At 38.8% G+C, this 18,417-nt stretch overlaps 1 non-coding gene across 1 annotated transcript; it reads left to right on the top strand.

The window, feature by feature from the left end:
• The first annotated feature begins 16,291 nt into the window (after positions 1-16,291).
• On the top strand, positions 16,292-16,398 carry LOC127099707 (small nucleolar RNA R71). The gene has a single exon (XR_007794183.1). It is a non-coding gene; the product is annotated as a small nucleolar RNA R71 (small nucleolar RNA).
• Positions 16,399-18,417: the final 2,019 nt, after the last annotated feature.

Raw genomic sequence — 18,417 nt, 5'->3', positions numbered from 1 at the left:
AGATAACCTGACTGTTGAGACATCACCTATGAGGATCGAGGATCGAGAGTCGAAGCAGTTGCGGGGTAAAGAGATTGCCTTGGTGAAGGTAGCTTGGGGAGGACCAGCAGGTGGCAATGTGACTTGGGAACTGGAGAGTAAGATGAAGGAGTCTTACCCAGAGTTGTTCGCTTGAGGTATGTTTTCGAGGACGAAAACTCTTTTAGTAGGGGAGAGTTGTAACACCCCGATAATAATAAAATAATTATTTAAAATTGAGTTAATAATTTATTTATTAATTTAATTAAATAATTGGGAATTTTATTATTATTATTTTTGGATTATTATTATTATTGGGATAATATTATTGGGTTTTATTATTGGAGTATATAAGTTGGAATAATAAAAAGTCCTAATTTTTGGAAAAAGGGTTTTTCACGTGAAAAAGGAAAAGAGAAGCGGCTGAAAGAGAAAGGACAAAGAGGCAGAGCAAGAGAAGAGGAAAAGCTTGAAGCTAACGGAATTTGCCGGATTAACTCAGGTAAGGGGGGTTTATCATCGATTAACGGGTATTATGGGATGATATGTACTGGGTAGTAAGAAACTATTGTTTTACCTCTGATTTGATTGATGCATGCTGAAAATGGTAGAATATTGGATGAACGAAATTGGGATTTTAATCGAAGGAATTCGTAGAAATTATATGTAGTGATGTTAGGATTTGTGAAATCGAATAGGGGATGATTCGGGTTAGATGATATGAGTAATATTGTGCGAAATTTGGACTGTGGAAGGTTAAATTGAATAGATCCCGTAGCAGAGAAAGCCATTGCAGATCTGAGAGTTCTGGTTTCTGGTCATACGCGTATGGCACTAGGCAATACGCGTATGAGATGGCTGGTACGCGTATGGCACTAGGCAATACGCGTATGGATGAGGAAGATGATGTTTTGAACGTGTTTTGGTCTCTGTTGGTACGCGTATGGGAATGTGATACGCGTAGCATACGCGTATGGGCGTGGGCATTACGCGTATGGATTTGGTCAGGCGTGGGCAATACGCGTATGGGCATAGGCAATACGCGTATGGACAGAATTGTGATTTTTCTGTGCTGTTGTTGTGCAGTTTTTGGTTGTTTAGGCTGAGTGATGTACTTAGCTGATGTATGATGTAGCAGGGATCATTTCCCGTTGTTTTGAGTAGTATAGGTATTAGTAGAATGTGCTAATACTGTATTTGATTATGTGGCATGAGGTGATATGCTTTTGTGATAAAATGTATTAATGATGTGTGATGATAAGCATGATGCTGTGAATGTATCAGTTATGTATGCATTTGTGAATAGACTGTTTTATGGCTTAGAGTGTGAGCTTATGTCTATTCTTGAATTATTGCTGTTGTTGTTGCATTGCTAGGTGATTAGCATGCTTATTCTAGCCTTTGGGGCTGTAGCTAATTCCCATGGTGAGGAATTAGTGAGTGAACCATGGTGGGTTTGTTGTTGATGTTTGCATGCTAGATGATTAGTGTGCATAGTCTAGCCTTCGGGGCTGTAGCTAATTCCCATGGTGAGGAATTAGTGAGTGAGTCATTAGATCTCAAATGAGTGGGACTAGTGAGCTTAGTAGCCGTATCTGGATTTGATCGGTGAGCTTGAACTGTATGTTCAAGAATAGTCGGTACCGCATGTGTGGAGTCTCATTTCATAATGAATGTATGGCATATAATATGAATGGATGTATTCCAGTATTATATGTGTGTTGTGTGTTGTGTTGTTGATGTTGAGTATGGTTGAGATTATATATATGCTATATGTTACTGTTGAATATGATGTTTGAACGGATATTGCCGTTGCTGAGTGCGTAGTCTGATTAGGGTGAATTGATGTGTTATTTACTTAGCATTACATGTTGTTCTATAATGCTTATTATATTGATTGAGGAACTCACCCTTACATCTATTTTTCAGGTAACGAGCAGTGAGTTGAGTAGAAGCTAGTACTATGGAGTCTAGTGTCGTCCTTAGTGGGTCATGCTCTGGTAGATGTAACATCGGGAGGGAATGTTTGACTATGTTTTAATTTAGTTGTTGATTCAACTTTACATGTAATGTAGTACATGAACTGAATGTCGATGTTTTGTACCCGCTGCGAATTATGCAAAAGAGTCTTATTTTGATTTAATAAATGAGCATGACAGGATGTTTTGATAATTGTTGTGTAATGATTGTGTGACACCCTTCGGGGCATAATTACTCTGATTGATATGTTATTATTTTAATTAAATATTTTGGGGTATTTAGAAGGGTGTTACATTCGTCATGGGCTGGGTAACGGTCGTCAGATTCACCAAGTCAAAATTTTGGGGTTTCTGATTTTGTGCCTACGCAAGAGTTGTGTTGATGCAAAAACAATGTCCATTTCAAATGAATTGTTCATAAAAGTGGCACCGTTTACTGGACGGTTCTGGGAAGCACAAAATGTGATGAAGAGTTCATCACGTGAAACTGAGGTACTGTTTGACTTCTTCCCAAATAAGGTGTGGGCCAGGATCTTATGGAAATAACGAAAGGCCGGGTTATGTATGTTTCCAAAAAGAAACTCATGTTCCTCGGGATCGTCATTTCCAGTCAAGCTTCCCCAAAAGTGTTCGAGTTCTCTATATTCAAAAAGTTCTTCTTGGCTCACTGTGAATGTATCAAAAGAGGTAGGGAAACCTAAAAGGTTGGTAAAGTCTTGAATGTTAAATTGATACTCCATGTTGAACATTCTGAACTGGATGAAACCTCTGCTTATTCCTTTTCCATGGCTGGGTAGATAGATCAGAGAACTAAGGAATTCTAGAGTCAGTCTCCGGTAAGTGACGAATTGTCTACGGATAGGAGTGGTTTCCCACCCTATTTGACTCAGCAAATATAAGACACTCTCTCTTAGTCCAAGGGTTGTCATTGCCCAATCATCAGCATACAAACTAGGTAGCATCTCTCTCTCTGCTAGTTCCTCAAACTTTTGTTTCTGAGCTTTCCATCTGAATTTGATACCCATACGATCAATTTGTCCCATCAGGTTAGTGTTAGCTAGAGAAAAGAAAAACAAGAGTTTTAGTCAGGATTTGGTCAAATGCCGAAAGGAGGAAAGAATAAAAATTTATAAGTTAAAATAAATTAAGAATAAATACTAAATAAAATTTAGAAGAATAATTAAAGAAGAAATAAAAATAAAGATAAAGAATATTCGTGGGTTGTCTCCCACTAAGCGCTTTGTTTAATGTCGCAAGCTCGACATAAACACTATCAAATATAATCTATAAAATTTGGGGGCACTACGTCTAAGTGCAGGACTTGTGAATCTTCAATGTTCTCTGCATGATGATAATGTTTTAGACGCTGCCCGTTTACGATAAACGGTTCAATGGATTTTCCTTTAATTTCCACCGCTCCACTGGGAAAAACATTGGTGACTTGGAAAGGACCTGACCATCTAGATCGTAGTTTTCCCGGGAATAACTTTAGCCTAGAGTTAAATAACAGGACTGTATCGCCTTGTTTGAAGATTTTCCTCGATATGCGCTTGTCATGCCATTGTTTTGTTCTTTCTTTGTAGATTCTGGCATTTTCGTAAGCGTCTCGTCTGAGTTCCTCTAATTCGTTTATATCAAGGATTCGCTTTTCACCGACGGCCTTATAGTTTAAATTTAGATTTTTAATAGCCCAGTAGGCCTTATGTTCTAATTCTACCGGGAGGTGCCAGGATTTTCCATAAATAAGCTTAAATGGGGTTGTCCCTATGGGAGTTTTGTAAGCGGTTCGATACGCCCATAAAGCTTCTGGTAGTTTCAATGACCAGTCTTTCCTTGAGGTGGCGACTGTTTTTTCTAATATTCGTTTGATTTCTCTGTTAGACACTTCCACTTGCCCACTGGTTTGAGGGTGGTAAGGTGTCGCTACTCTATGCCTTACGCCATACTTAAACAGTAGTTTTTCGAGTACCTTAGATATGAAATGCGATCCACCATCACTGACTACTATTCTTGGGACACCAAATCTTGGAAATATTATATTCTTAAAGAGTCTAGTTACTACTCGTGTGTCGTTTGTTGGAGAAGCTATAACTTCAATCCATTTTGATACGTAGTCAACCGCTACGAGTATGTACTTGTTACCGAAAGAAGGTGGAAAAGGTCCCATGAAATCTATCCCCCACACGTCGAAAATCTCTACTTCCAAAATGCCCTTTTGTGGCATCTCGTCACGTCTAGATATGTTTCCTGTGCGTTGACATCTATCACATTTCTTGATAGCCGCATGCACATCCTTCCATATGTTTGGCCAATAAAGACCGGCTTGTAGGATTTTGGAGCAGGTCTTGGATGTACTTGCATGTCCACCATAAGGAGCGGAGTGACAGTGTTGAATTATATTTTCTACCTCTTCTTCAGGTATACACCGACGGAAAATACCATCGGGGCCTCTTTTGAAAAGTAAAGGGTCATCCCAGTAATAGTTTTTATGTCATAGAAGAATCGTTTCTTTTGCTGGTAGGGTAAAGTAGGTGGAACTATTCCGGCAGCTAAATAATTGACGAGATCAGCGTACCATGGTGTAACACATATAGCTAAGATGGTTTCTATCTATTTATCAGGTTTATTTTCTTCCAAAGTAGCTATAAGTTTATCGTACGAGAAATCATCGTTGATCGATGTTCTTTCCGGTTCCAGGTTTTCAAGTCTAGAGAGGTGATATGCTACTACGTTTTCAGTTCCTTTTTTATCTTTGATTTCCAGATCGAACTCTTGTAGCAATAGGATTCACCTTAGGAGTCTAGGTTTAGCATCCTTTTTTGTTAAGAGGTACTTGATAGCTGCGTGGTCGGTGTAAACGATTATTTTAGCTCCCACCAAGTAAGAACGAAACTTATCTAGTGCAAACACCACTGCTAAGAGTTCTTTCTCGGTTGTGGCGTAATTCATTTGTGCTTCATCTAGAGTTCTACTTGCGTAATATATGACGTGAAGCTTTTTATCCTTTCGTTGTCCTAAAACAGCGCCCATGGCGTAATCACTGGCATCACACATTATTTTGAATGGTTCATTCCAATCTGGTGTCTGCATTATGGGTGCGGAGATCAATGCTTGTTTAAGCGTTTGGAATGCTTCTAAACATTTGTTGTCGAAGATAAATTCAGCATCCTTCATCAATAGTCCGATTAAAGGTTTAGTTATTTTAGAGAAGTCTTTAATGAATCGTCGGTAAAAACCGGCATGTCCTAAGAAGCTTCGTACTTCTCTCACAGTTTTCGGAGGTTGAAGGTTTTCGATTACCTCTATTTTGGCTTTGTCTACTTCAATTCCTCTATTTGAGATGATGTGTCCTAAAACAATTCCTTCTTGTACCATAAAGTGACATTTTTCCCAATTAAGTACTAGGTTTACTTTTACACATCGTTCTAGAACTCTTTCTAGGTTTTCAAGACATTCTTCAAAGCTTTGTCCGCATACGGAAAAGTCGTCCATAAATACTTCCATGATATTTTCGAGAAAATCGGCGAATATCGCCATCATGCACCTTTGGAAGGTTGCAGGAGCATTGCACAAGCCAAATGACATTCGTGTATAAGCGAAGGTGCCAAAAGGACACGTGAATGTTGTCTTTTCTTGGTCATCAGGATGAATTGGTATTTGAAAGAAGCCTGAGTAACCGTCTAGATAGCAGAAATGAGAATGTTTTGCTAATCGTTCTAACATCTGGTCAATGAATGGTAAAGGGAAATGATCTTTTCGGGTTGCTTTGTTTAGTTTCCTATAGTCAATGCACATTCTCCCGATTCGATTCGTTTGGTTATAGTTTCTCCTTTTTCATTTTTGATAACTATTATACCTCCTTTCTTTGGTACTACGTGTACAGGACTAACCCATTTGCTATCAGATATAGGATATATGATACCTGCCTCTAATAACTTGGTTACTTCCTTCTTCACTACCTCACTCAGGATCGGGTTTAGTCTCCTCTGATGTTCCCTAGAAGTTTTACAGTCTTCTTCTAGCATGATGCGGTGCATACAAATAGAAGGACTTATTCCTTTAAGATCGGTGATGTTGTACCCTAGTGCGGTTGGATATTTTCTTAAGATATGCAGGAGTTTTTCGGTTTCGAGTTTTCCTAGGTCTGCATTAACTATCACTGGTCGTTCAAGTTCTAAGTCTAGGAATTCATATCTCAGATTTTTGGGAAGTGTTTTCAGGTCTAGGGTTGGTTTCTTAAGGCATTGCGTAGGGTCCGGTGTTATTGCTAAACATTGGTTGAGTTTGTCTTCTACAAGATAGTCAGACAATTTGTCATTTTCTAACTCTGTTTCTTTTATGCATTCATCGATGATATCCATGAAGTAACATGTGTCTTCTATTGCAGGTGCTTTCAAAAATTGGGAAAGAATGAACTCAATTTTCTCTTCTCCTACTTCGAAAGTGAGTCGTCCTCGTTTTACGTCTATGATTGCATCGGCGGTTGCTAAGAATGGTCTTCCCAATATAATGGGTGTAACTTCATCTTCTCTAATGTCCATAATTATAAAATCAGTTGGAATGTAGAATTGACCTATGCGCACGGGAACGTTTTCAAGAATTCCTACAGGATATCTAACAGAACGATCTGCTAGTTGCACAGACATTTTAGTTGGTCTTAATTCTCCCATTTCTAGTTTCTTGCATATGGATAAAGGCATAACACTAATACCGGCTCCTAAATCGCATAAGGCTTTATCTATGACAAATTTTCCTATGTGACAGGGTATAGAGAAACTACCTGGATCTTTTAGTTTAGGAGGCATATTCTGGATTATAGCGCTACATTCAGCAGTGAGTGTAACAGTTTCGCTATCTTCAAGTTTCCTTTTATTAGAAAGAATTTCTTTTAAGAACTTAGCATATGAGGGCATCTGCGTAATAGCTTCTGTAAACGGAATTGTGACGTTTAATTGTTTCAGTAGGTCAACAAATTTTTTAAATTGGCCCGCATCTTTGGTTTTAATAAGCCTTTTGTTGGTGTAAGCCCTAGAGGCTAATACATTTTGGTACTTGTATCGAATAATAAAAGGCATTCTCTTTATTATGGTTGATTAATAAAGTCCCTGGAATAGATAGTCCGTTTAATGTATTAAGTGTGACTTAATCATGAGAACACATTAAACATAAGGACACTATTCCTAAAGTATCCGTAGTCGAGCTTTAGTGTGAAGTGGGATAACATTAAAGCATTAAGACTATTATGTTTGTAGACTGATGATCACATCTCATGGATCATGGATAAAGAGTTATCAAGTCTTAAACATAGGTATGAATATTAGGAGTAATATTTATACCGGATTGACCCGCTATGAGAATACTATATAGAAAGTTATGCAAGGTGTCATAAGTTATTCTCATGGTGATAATAGTGTATTCCACTCTTCGACCTGAAACCACTATGGACCCTAGATGTAGAGTCGAGTGCTTTATTGCTGATCCAACGTTGTCCGTAACTGGATAACCATAAAGACAGTTGATGGGTACTCCACAAAGCATGCTGAGGGACATGAATGACCTAGATGGAATTTGCCCATCCTGCATAACAGGATAAATGTCTATGGGCCCAATATTGAACTGGACAAGGATGACACGGTCTATGCCTTGTGTTCAATATAGACATAAGGGCAAAAGGGTAATTATACACATAAGTATTATCACAGAAGGAATTGTCAGATCACATGACATTTTCGTGTCTTGGGTAGCAGTGATGTGTTGCTAGATACCGCTCACTGTTTATTATGTTAAATGCGTGATTTAATATAATTGCCAACGTCACGAAAACCTACAGGGTCACACACAAAGGACGGATTGATGAGAGATAGAGTAACTAAGGAATACCGTAAGGTACGGTGCCCTTAAGTGAGTTATAGAGCATCGTAAGGTACGATGTACTTGAGTAGAATACGAAATATGGTAAGGTACCATGAGCTTAAGTGATTTTGGGCATATTATAAGATATGGGCCAAAATACACTTAAGTGGGCTTTTGGCTTGAAGCCCACACAAGTGGTTCTATAAATAGAACCCTTGTGCAGAAGCAAAAATTGGTGGTTGCATTATTTTCGTTTTCTCTCTCTCTCTCTCTCACTCAAAGCCTTCATTCGTACCAGCTAGCACTGAGATTGAAGGAACCCGTTCGTGTGGACTGAGTAGAGACGTTGTCATCGTTCAACGTTCGTGATCGCTTCGTGGATCTGCATCAAAGGTTTTGATCGTCACAAGAGATCTACACCAAAGGTTTCGATCATCACATAAGGTAAATATTCTATCACTGATCATGACCATTCGTAAGGATCTCTAAAGGAGAAATTTTTAATTTCCGCTGCGTTTTGGACCGCAATTCTCCTTCAGTGGTATCAGAGCCACTTACGAAACCATGAATCAGATAGGTGTTTAATTTCTGTATTAATATGATTAAAAGACTGAATGAATCAATTAATTAAACGGGTAATTAAATTTGGCATCATGAGTGTACGAGTTGGATGATTGATGTTGACTATGCTTCGGAATCCGACATTAGTATGGTGAAGCAGCGATACATCGATCGTCCATAGGTTACGCAATTGAGACCGATCAACTTATATATGATATAAGTAATCCTAATGCAAAATACGGTATATGTGATATACTGTTTCTGTTTCGTTCATTCGAACACTAAATGATTGTTTTCCTTTGAGCGATCAATGGTCATTTGCTTCGGAATCCGACATTAGTATGGTGAAGCAATGACCTGTTGATCAATCATACTGAATCAACAATCGAGGTGTGTTTGACGGTCTGAAATTGGCGCATTAGGGTTGGTGACGGCGCAAGGGTTGTGCCGTCAAGGAGTTGTGAATTTAGGGCTTTTGGAAGAGGTTCGTAGACTGTTTCAAAGTTCTATTAGTTTGACCGCGTGAAGCTCGTGTGACGAGCGTAACAGGCGTAACAAACTGGATGCGTGACGGTCGTAACAGGACCCGTGACGGTCGTAACAAGTCTGTGACGGTCGTCACATGCTTTGTGACGGTCGTCACACTCACAAATCCAGAATTATAGGCGTTTCTGTTTTTGACCGTGTGACGGTCGTAACAGGCCTGTGACGCTCGTAACACACTGGGCATGACGTTCGTCATGGGCTGGGTAACGGTCGTCAGATTCACCAAGTCAAAATTTTGGGGTTTCTGATTTTGTGCCTACGCAAGAGTTGTGTTGATGCAAAAACAATGTCCATTTCAAATGAATTGTTCATAAAAGTGGCACCGTTTACTGGACGGTTCTGGGAAGCACAAAATATGATGAAGAGTTCATCACGTGAAACTGAGGTACTGTTTGACTTCTTCCCAAATAAGGTGTGGGCCAGGATCTTATGGAAATAACGAAAGGCCGGGTTATGTATGTTTCCAAAAAGAAACTCATGTTCCTCGGGATCGTCATTTCCAGTCAAGCTTCCCCAAAAGTGTTCGAGTTCTCTATATTCAAAAAGTTCTTCTTGGCTCACTGTGAATGTATCAAAAGAGGTAGGGAAACCTAAAAGGTTGGTAAAGTCTTGAATGTTAAATTGATACTCCATGTTGAACATTCTGAACTGGATGAAACCTCTGCTTATTCCTTTTCCATGGCTGGGTAGATAGATCAGAGAACTAAGGAATTCTAGAGTCAGTCTCCGGTAAGTGACGAATTGTCTACGGATAGGAGTGGTTTCCCACCCTATTTGACTCAGCAAATATAAGACACTCTCTCTTAGTCCAAGGGTTGTCATTGCCCAATCATCAGCATACAAACTAGGTAGCATCTCTCTCTCTGCTAGTTCCTCAAACTTTTGTTTCTGAGCTTTCCATCTGAATTTGATACCCATACGATCAATTTGTCCCATCAGGTTAGTGTTAGCTAGAGAAAAGAAAAACAAGAGTTTTAGTCAGGATTTGGCCAAATGCCGAAAGGAGGAAAGAATAAAAATTTATAAGTTAAAATAAATTAAGAATAAATACTAAATAAAATTTAGAAGAATAATTAAAGAAGAAATAAAAATAAAGATAAAGAATATTTGTGGGTTGTCTCCCACTAAGCGCTTTGTTTAATGTCGCAAGCTCGACATAAACACTATCAAATATAATCTATAAAATTTGGGGGCACTACGTCTAAGTGCAGGACTTGTGAATCTTCAATGTTCTCTGCATGATGATAATGTTTTAGACGCTGCCCGTTTACGATAAACGGTTCAATGGATTTTCCTTTAATTTCCACCGCTCCACTGGGAAAAACATTGGTGACTTGGAAAGGACCTGACCATCTAGATCGTAGTTTTCCCGGGAATAACTTTAGCCTAGAGTTAAATAACAGGACTGTATCGCCTTGTTTGAAGATTTTCCTCGATATGCGCTTGTCATGCCATTGTTTTGTTCTTTCTTTGTAGATTCTGGCATTTTCGTAAGCGTCTCGTCTGAGTTCCTCTAATTCGTTTATATCAAGGATTCGCTTTTCACCGGCGGCCTTATAGTTTAAATTTAGATTTTTAATAGCCCAGTAGGCCTTATGTTCTAATTCTACCGGGAGGTGGCAGGATTTTCCATAAATAAGCTTAAATGGGGTTGTCCCTATGGGAGTTTTGTAAGCGGTTCGATACACCCATAAAGCTTCTGGTAGTTTCAATGACCAGTCTTTCCTTGAGGTGGCGACTGTTTTTTCTAATATTCGTTTGATTTCTCTGTTAGACACTTCCACTTGCCCACTGGTTTGAGGGTGGTAAGGTGTCGCTACTCTATGCCTTACGCCATACTTAAACAGTATTTTTTCGAGTACCTTAGATATGAAATGCGATCCACCATCACTGACTACTATTCTTGGGACACCAAATCTTGGAAATATTATATTCTTAAAGAGTCTAGTTACTACTCGTGTGTCGTTTGTTGGAGAAGCTATAGCTTCAATCCATTTTGATACGTAGTCAACCGCTACGAGTATGTACTTGTTACCGAAAGAAGGTGGAAAAGGTCCCATGAAATCTATCCCCCACACGTCGAAAATCTCTACTTCCAAAATGCCCTTTTGTGGCATCTCGTCACGTCTAGATATGTTTCCTGTGCGTTGACATCTATCACATTTCTTGATAGCCGCATGCATCCTTCCATATGTTTGGCCAATAAAGACCGGCTTGTAGGATTTTGGAGCAGGTCTTGGATGTACTTGCATGTCCACCATAAGGAGCGGAGTGACAGTGTTGAATTATATTTTCTACCTCTTCTTCAGGTATACACCGACGGAAAATACCATCGGGGCCTCTTTTGAAAAGTAAAGGGTCATCCCAGTAATAGTTTTTATGTCATAGAAGAATCGTTTCTTTTGCTGGTAGGGTAAAGTAGGTGGAACTATTCCGGCAGCTAAATAATTGACGAGATCAGCGTACCATGGTGTAACACATATAGCTAAGGTGGTTTCTATCTATTTATCAGCTTTATTTTCTTCCAAAGTAGCTATAAGTTTATCGTACGAGAAATCATCGTTGATCGATGTTCTTTCCGGTTCCAGGTTTTCAAGTCTAGAGAGGTGATATGCTACTACGTTTTCAGTTCCTTTTTTATCTTTGATTTCCAGATCGAACTCTTGTAACAATAGGATTCACCTTAGGAGTCTAGGTTTAGCATCCTTTTTTGTTAAGAGGTACTTGATAGCTGCGTGGTCGGTGTAAACGATTATTTTAGCTCCCACCAAGTAAGAACGAAACTTATCTAGTGCAAACACCACTGCTAAGAGTTCTTTCTCGGTTGTGGCGTAATTCATTTGTGCTTCATCTAGAGTTCTACTTGCGTAATATATGACGTGAAGCTTTTTATCCTTTCGTTGTCCTAAAACAGCGCCCATGGCGTAATCACTGGCATCACACATTATTTTGAATGGTTCATTCCAATCTGGTGTCTGCATTATGGGTGCGGAGATCAATGCTTGTTTAAGCGTTTGGAATGCTTCTAAACATTTGTTGTCGAAGATAAATTCAGCATCCTTCATCAATAGTCCGATTAAAGGTTTAGTTATTTTAGAGAAGTCTTTAATGAATCGTCGGTAAAAACCGGCATGTCCTAAGAAGCTTCGTACTTCTCTCACAGTTTTCGGAGGTTGAAGGTTTTCGATTACCTCTATTTTGGCTTTGTCTACTTCAATTCCTCTATTTGAGATGATGTGTCCTAAAACAATTCCTTCTTGTACCATAAAGTGACATTTTTCCCAATTAAGTACTAGGTTTACTTTTACACATCGTTCTAGAACTCTTTCTAGGTTTTCAAGACATTCTTCAAAGCTTTGTCCGCATACGGAAAAGTCGTCCATAAATACTTCCATGATATTTTCGAGAAAATCGGCGAATATCGCCATCATGCACCTTTGGAAGGTTGCAGGAGCATTGCACAAGCCAAATGACATTCGTGTATAAGCGAAGGTGCCAAAAGGACACGTGAATGTTGTCTTTTCTTGGTCATCAGGATGAATTGGTATTTGAAAGAAGCCTGAGTAACCGTCTAGATAGCAGAAATGAGAATGTTTTGCTAATCGTTCTAACATCTGGTCAATGAATGGTAAAGGGAAATGATCTTTTCGGGTTGCTTTGTTTAGTTTCCTATAGTCAATGCACATTCTCCCGATTCGATTCGTTTGGTTATAGTTTCTCCTTTTTCATTTTTGATAACTATTATACCTCCTTTCTTTGGTACTACGTGTACAGGACTAACCCATTTGCTATCAGATATAGGATATATGATACCTGCCTCTAATAACTTGGTTACTTCCTTCTTCACTACCTCACTCAGGATCGGGTTTAGTCTCCTCTGATGTTCCCTAGAAGTTTTACAGTCTTCTTCTAGCATGATGCGGTGCATACAAATAGAAGGACTTATTCCTTTAAGATCGGTGATGTTGTACCCTAGTGCGGTTGGATATTTTCTTAAGATATGCAGGAGTTTTTCGGTTTCGAGTTTTCCTAGGTCTGCATTAACTATCACTGGTCGTTCAAGTTCTAAGTCTAGGAATTCATATCTCAGATTTTTGGGAAGTGTTTTCAGGTCTAGGGTTGGTTTCTTAAGGCATTGCGTAGGGTCCGGTGTTATTGCTAAACATTGGTTGAGTTTGTCTTCTACAAGATAGTCAGACAATTTGTCATTTTCTAACTCTGTTTCTTTTATGCATTCATCGATGATATCCATGAAGTAACATGTGTCTTCTATTGCAGGTGCTTTCAAAAATTGGGAAAGAATGAACTCAATTTTCTCTTCTCCTACTTCGAAAGTGAGTCGTCCTCGTTTTACGTCTATGATTGCATCGGCGGTTGCTAAGAATGGTCTTCCCAATATAATGGGTGTAACTTCATCTTCTCTAATGTCCATAATTATAAAATCAGTTGGAATGTAGAATTGACCTATGCGCACGGGAACGTTTTCAAGAATTCCTACAGGATATCTAACAGAACGATCTGCTAGTTGCACAGACATTTTAGTTGGTCTTAATTCTCCCATTTCTAGTTTCTTGCATATGGATAAAGGCATAACACTAATACCGGCTCCTAAATCGCATAAGGCTTTATCTATGACAAATTTTCCTATGTGACAGGGTATAGAGAAACTACCTGGATCTTTTAGTTTAGGAGGCATATTCTGGATTATAGCGCTACATTCAGCAGTGAGTGTAACAGTTTCGCTATCTTCAAGTTTCCTTTTATTAGAAAGAATTTCTTTTAAGAACTTAGCATATGAGGGCATCTGCGTAATAGCTTCTGTAAACGGAATTGTGACGTTTAATTGTTTCAGTAGGTCAACAAATTTTTTAAATTGGCCCGCATCTTTGGTTTTAATAAGCCTTTTGTTGGTGTAAGCCCTAGAGGCTAATACATTTTGGTACTTGTATCGAATAATAAAAGGCATTCTCTTTATTATGGTTGATTAATAAAGTCCCTGGAATAGATAGTCCGTTTAATGTATTAAGTGTGACTTAATCATGAGAACACATTAAACATAAGGACACTATTCCTAAAGTATCCGTAGTCGAGCTTTAGTGTGAAGTGGGATAACATTAAAGCATTAAGACTATTATGTTTGTAGACTGATGATCACATCTCATGGATCATGGATAAAGAGTTATCAAGTCTTAAACATAGGTATGAATATTAGGAGTAATATTTATACCGGATTGACCCGCTATGAGAATACTATATAGAAAGTTATGCAAGGTGTCATAAGTTATTCTCATGGTGATAATAGTGTATTCCACTCTTCGACCTGAAACCACTATGGACCCTAGATGTAGAGTCGAGTGCTTTATTGCTGATCCAACGTTGTCCGTAACTGGATAACCATAAAGACAGTTGATGGGTACTCCACAAAGCATGCTGAGGGACATGAATGACCTAGATGGAATTTGCCCATCCTGCATAACAGGATAAATGTCTATGGGCCCAATATTGAACTGGACAAGGATGACACGGTCTATGCCTTGTGTTCAATATAGACATAAGGGCAAAAGGGTAATTATACACATAAGTATTATCACAGAAGGAATTGTCAGATCACATGACATTTTCGTGTCTTGGGTAGCAGTGATGTGTTGCTAGATACCGCTCACTGTTTATTATGTTAAATGCGTGATTTAATATAATTGCCAACGTCACGAAAACCTACAGGGTCACACACAAAGGACGGATTGATGAGAGATAGAGTAACTAAGGAATACCGTAAGGTACGGTGCCCTTAAGTGAGTTATAGAGCATCGTAAGGTACGATGTACTTGAGTAGAATACGAAATATGGTAAGGTACCATGAGCTTAAGTGATTTTGGGCATATTATAAGATATGGGCCAAAATACACTTAAGTGGGCTTTTGGCTTGAAGCCCACACAAGTGGTTCTATAAATAGAACCCTTGTGCAGAAGCAAAAATTGGCGGTTGCATTATTTTCGTTTTCTCTCTCTCTCTCTCTCTCTCTCTCTCTCTCTCTCTCTCTCTCTCTCTCTCACTCAAAGCCTTCATTCGTACCAGCTAGCACTGAGATTGAAGGAACCCGTTCGTGTGGACTGAGTAGAGACGTTGTCATCGTTCAACGTTCGTGATCGCTTCGTGGATCTGCATCAAAGGTTTTGATCGTCACAAGAGATCTACACCAAAGGTTTCGATCATCACATAAGGTAAATATTCTATCACTGATCATGACCATTCGTAAGGATCTCTAAAGGAGAAATTTTTAATTTCCGCTGCGTTTTGGACCGCAATTCTCCTTCACCTTTGAGGGTAAGGGATAGGTGGTTTATAAGGTGGTGGAGGTACATAAGGTTCTTTCTTTTCTACGGTTTCCTTATTACTCTCTTCCTTTTCCTTAGGTGTACTTTCTTCCTCAGTTGACTTTTTAGAGTTTTGGTTTTCAGTTCTTGGATCTACTGGTCCTTCCACTTCCGTTCCACTTCTTAGTATGATTGCATGAGCGTGGCTTTTCGGGTTAGGTTGGGGCTGTCCAGGAAATGTACCAGTTGGGGCAGCAGTAGGCGCTTGTTGTTGAGCTACTTGTGATATTTGTGTTTCCAGCATTTTGTTATGCGTAGCCAGGGCATCTACTTTACTTGCTAGTTGTTTGATTTGTTCGCTAGTGTGTATATTCTGGTTTAAGAAATCTTTATTGGTTTGCTGTTGAGAAGCTATGAAGTTCTCCATCATTATTTCCAAGTTGGATTTCCTAGGAACATTATTGTTAGGTGTAGATGGGGTCGGCTTTTGATATCCAGGAGGTATAGCTGGGGCTTGATTTGGAGCTTGTCCTGGTGCATATAAAGCATTATTACTCTTATATGAAAAATTAGGATGATTCTTCCAGTTTGAGTTATAGGTGTGCGAGTAGGGATTTCCTTGAGCATAATTCACTTGCTCTGCTTGGATTCCTGATAGGAGTTGACAATCTGCAGGAGTGTGACCTTGGATTCCACAGACTTCGCAATTTTGAGTTGCGGCAACCACGGTGGTTGGAGGTGATACATTCAAACTTTCAATTTTCTGGGCAAGGGCTTCCACTTTTGCATTAACATGATCAAGGCTACTTATCTCGTACATGCCACTTTTCGTTTGAGGTTTCTCTACCATTGCTCGGTCGCTTCCCCACTGATAATGGTTTTGGGCCATGCTTTCGATAAGTTGATAAGCATCGGCATAAGGTTTATCCATAAGTGCACCACCTGCGGCGGCGTCTATTGTTAACCTTGTGTTGTACAAGAGACCATTATAGAAGGTATGAATCACTAACCAGTCCTCTAAACCATGGTGTGGACAAAGTCTCATCATGTCTTTGTATCTTTCCCATGCTTCGAAAAGAGACTCGTTATCTTTCTGTTTAAATCCATTTATCTGGGCTCTCAACATAGCTGTTTTGCTTGGAGGAAAATATCGGGCAAGAAAGACTTTCTTCAACTCATTCCATGTTGTGACTGAGTTGGAAGGAAGAGACTGAAGCCATCTTCTAGCTTTATCTCTTAACGAGAAAGGAAAAAGACGAAGTCGAATTGCCTCTGAAGTGACACCATTAGCTTTAACAGTATCAGCGTATTGAACAAATACGGATAAATGAAGGTTTGGATCCTCGGTGGGATTTCCAAAGAAATGATTCTGTTGCACTGCCTGTAGCAGCGAAGGCTTAAGTTCGAAGTTGTTCGCTTCGATTGCGGGTGGAGCAATACTCGAATGCGGCTCATCTTGCGATGGAGCAGCGTAATCTCGAAGAGCACGAGCTGGTTCTTCCATCTCGGGTATCGGTGAAGGAAGAAGATTTTTGAGATCAGGAATTTTGATAGGAGGGAGATTGTTTGCAGCACGATATTCCCGAATTCGTCGTAAGACTCAGAGATATAGTTCGATGTCGTTGATTCGTAAGTAAAACGGCTCGCCTTGTGAGCGAGTGTGTGGCATACAAATCAACGAAAGAAGAAGAAATAAAAATTGCCTTAGTCTCTACAGCGTAACAGAAGAGTTACGATATCGACTAAATAAAAGTCCCCGGCAACGGCGCCAAAAACTTGATCACGACTTTATGAGTCGATTGGGGTACTAACTGCAAGTGCACAGTTCTATCGCGTAGTTTTAAAAGATATCGATCCCACAGGGACTTATGAATCGATATACCGTTTTCTAAGGTTACTTCGTAAAGCTAAGGCGGATGATACTTTGATTGTTTGGGGGAAAAGTTAAAACTAAAGTAAGATCTAGGTTAAATATCAATTAAGCGGATATCGGTATGTAGTTCGTCGTAATTAGGGAATCAAGTCTTCGTTGGTTTCTTGGTTTTAAAATAAATCTTTTCAGTGGACACCATTGATTAAAAGTCTTCTCTCAAACTCTCGCTCTGTTGAATAGACCATGACCTTAAATTAACGTAGCTGTCACTTATTAGTTAAGTCCAAAATCACTTTTTGAAAACAATAGAATCTATAGAAACTCTTTTTAAGAAAATACTAATCGTTTAAACACCCTCGTCTCAAACTCTCGCTCTGTTGACTTAGATTATATAATTAAATTCAAATGCTTAACTCTCATCCTCACATTTAACTTTTAAAAATACTTTTTGAAAAAGATAAGAATTTAATTAACTCTAAAAATTTCTTTCGCCCTGATCTAGAATTAATGTCCAATTTACACTGTCCAGTTAAAAACTCAAACTTTCGTTCTATTGATTTTAACTTCTTTAGTCTTTTACTCTCGTACAAAAACCTAGGTATTAAACCTGTAAATTGAGACCATAAAAAGAGTGATTTTATTTTTAAACGTAATTAAACCAACTTAGTTTTGATTCCTTCATTCCGCTTACTTTACATACCGATACCTAAATAAATTAGTCGGACATGCTAAACAGATCTAAACAATCATCATGCTTAAATAAATCCATCTCAGGCAAACAATATAAATAAACAATAATGCAGGGCATATATAAATTCAAACAATAATTAAAGAACCTGAATAATTAATGGCAATCTTGAACACTCCACCACAGACCGGTTGGATTTGTTCTTGAATTCTTCAATCGGACAGGAAAATAAAAAGTGAAGGAATAAAAATCTAGGATCTAACGTAAGGTTAGATCCAGTAAAAGATACACAATAGTTTCTGGTGTAGAAACTATTGTGTGAAAAATTAATTAAGTGCTGAAAGATTGACTGGAAAAGAAAATAAAAATTGCAAATAAAGTAAAAACTGTAAAAAAAAAGGTAATGCTGTAAAGTATGCTTGCACGGCCGGAAAAGAAAAAAGAACGAAGAAGAGAGAGCTTTAGGGTTGGAAGGAAGTGACTATTTATACTAGTCCACTTTGTAACGGTTTCCAAAGCTTTCCGTGTAAAATCCTCACGTTCCAAGAGTCAAACGAAATAATAGGCTTCAACGTGCCTCTGTT

The sequence above is a fragment of the Lathyrus oleraceus genome, chromosome 6, assembly GCF_024323335.1.
Source record: "Lathyrus oleraceus cultivar Zhongwan6 chromosome 6, CAAS_Psat_ZW6_1.0, whole genome shotgun sequence".
Lineage (NCBI taxonomy): Eukaryota > Viridiplantae > Streptophyta > Magnoliopsida > Fabales > Fabaceae > Lathyrus > Lathyrus oleraceus.
This window is presented reverse-complemented; position numbering and strand designations above follow the sequence as displayed.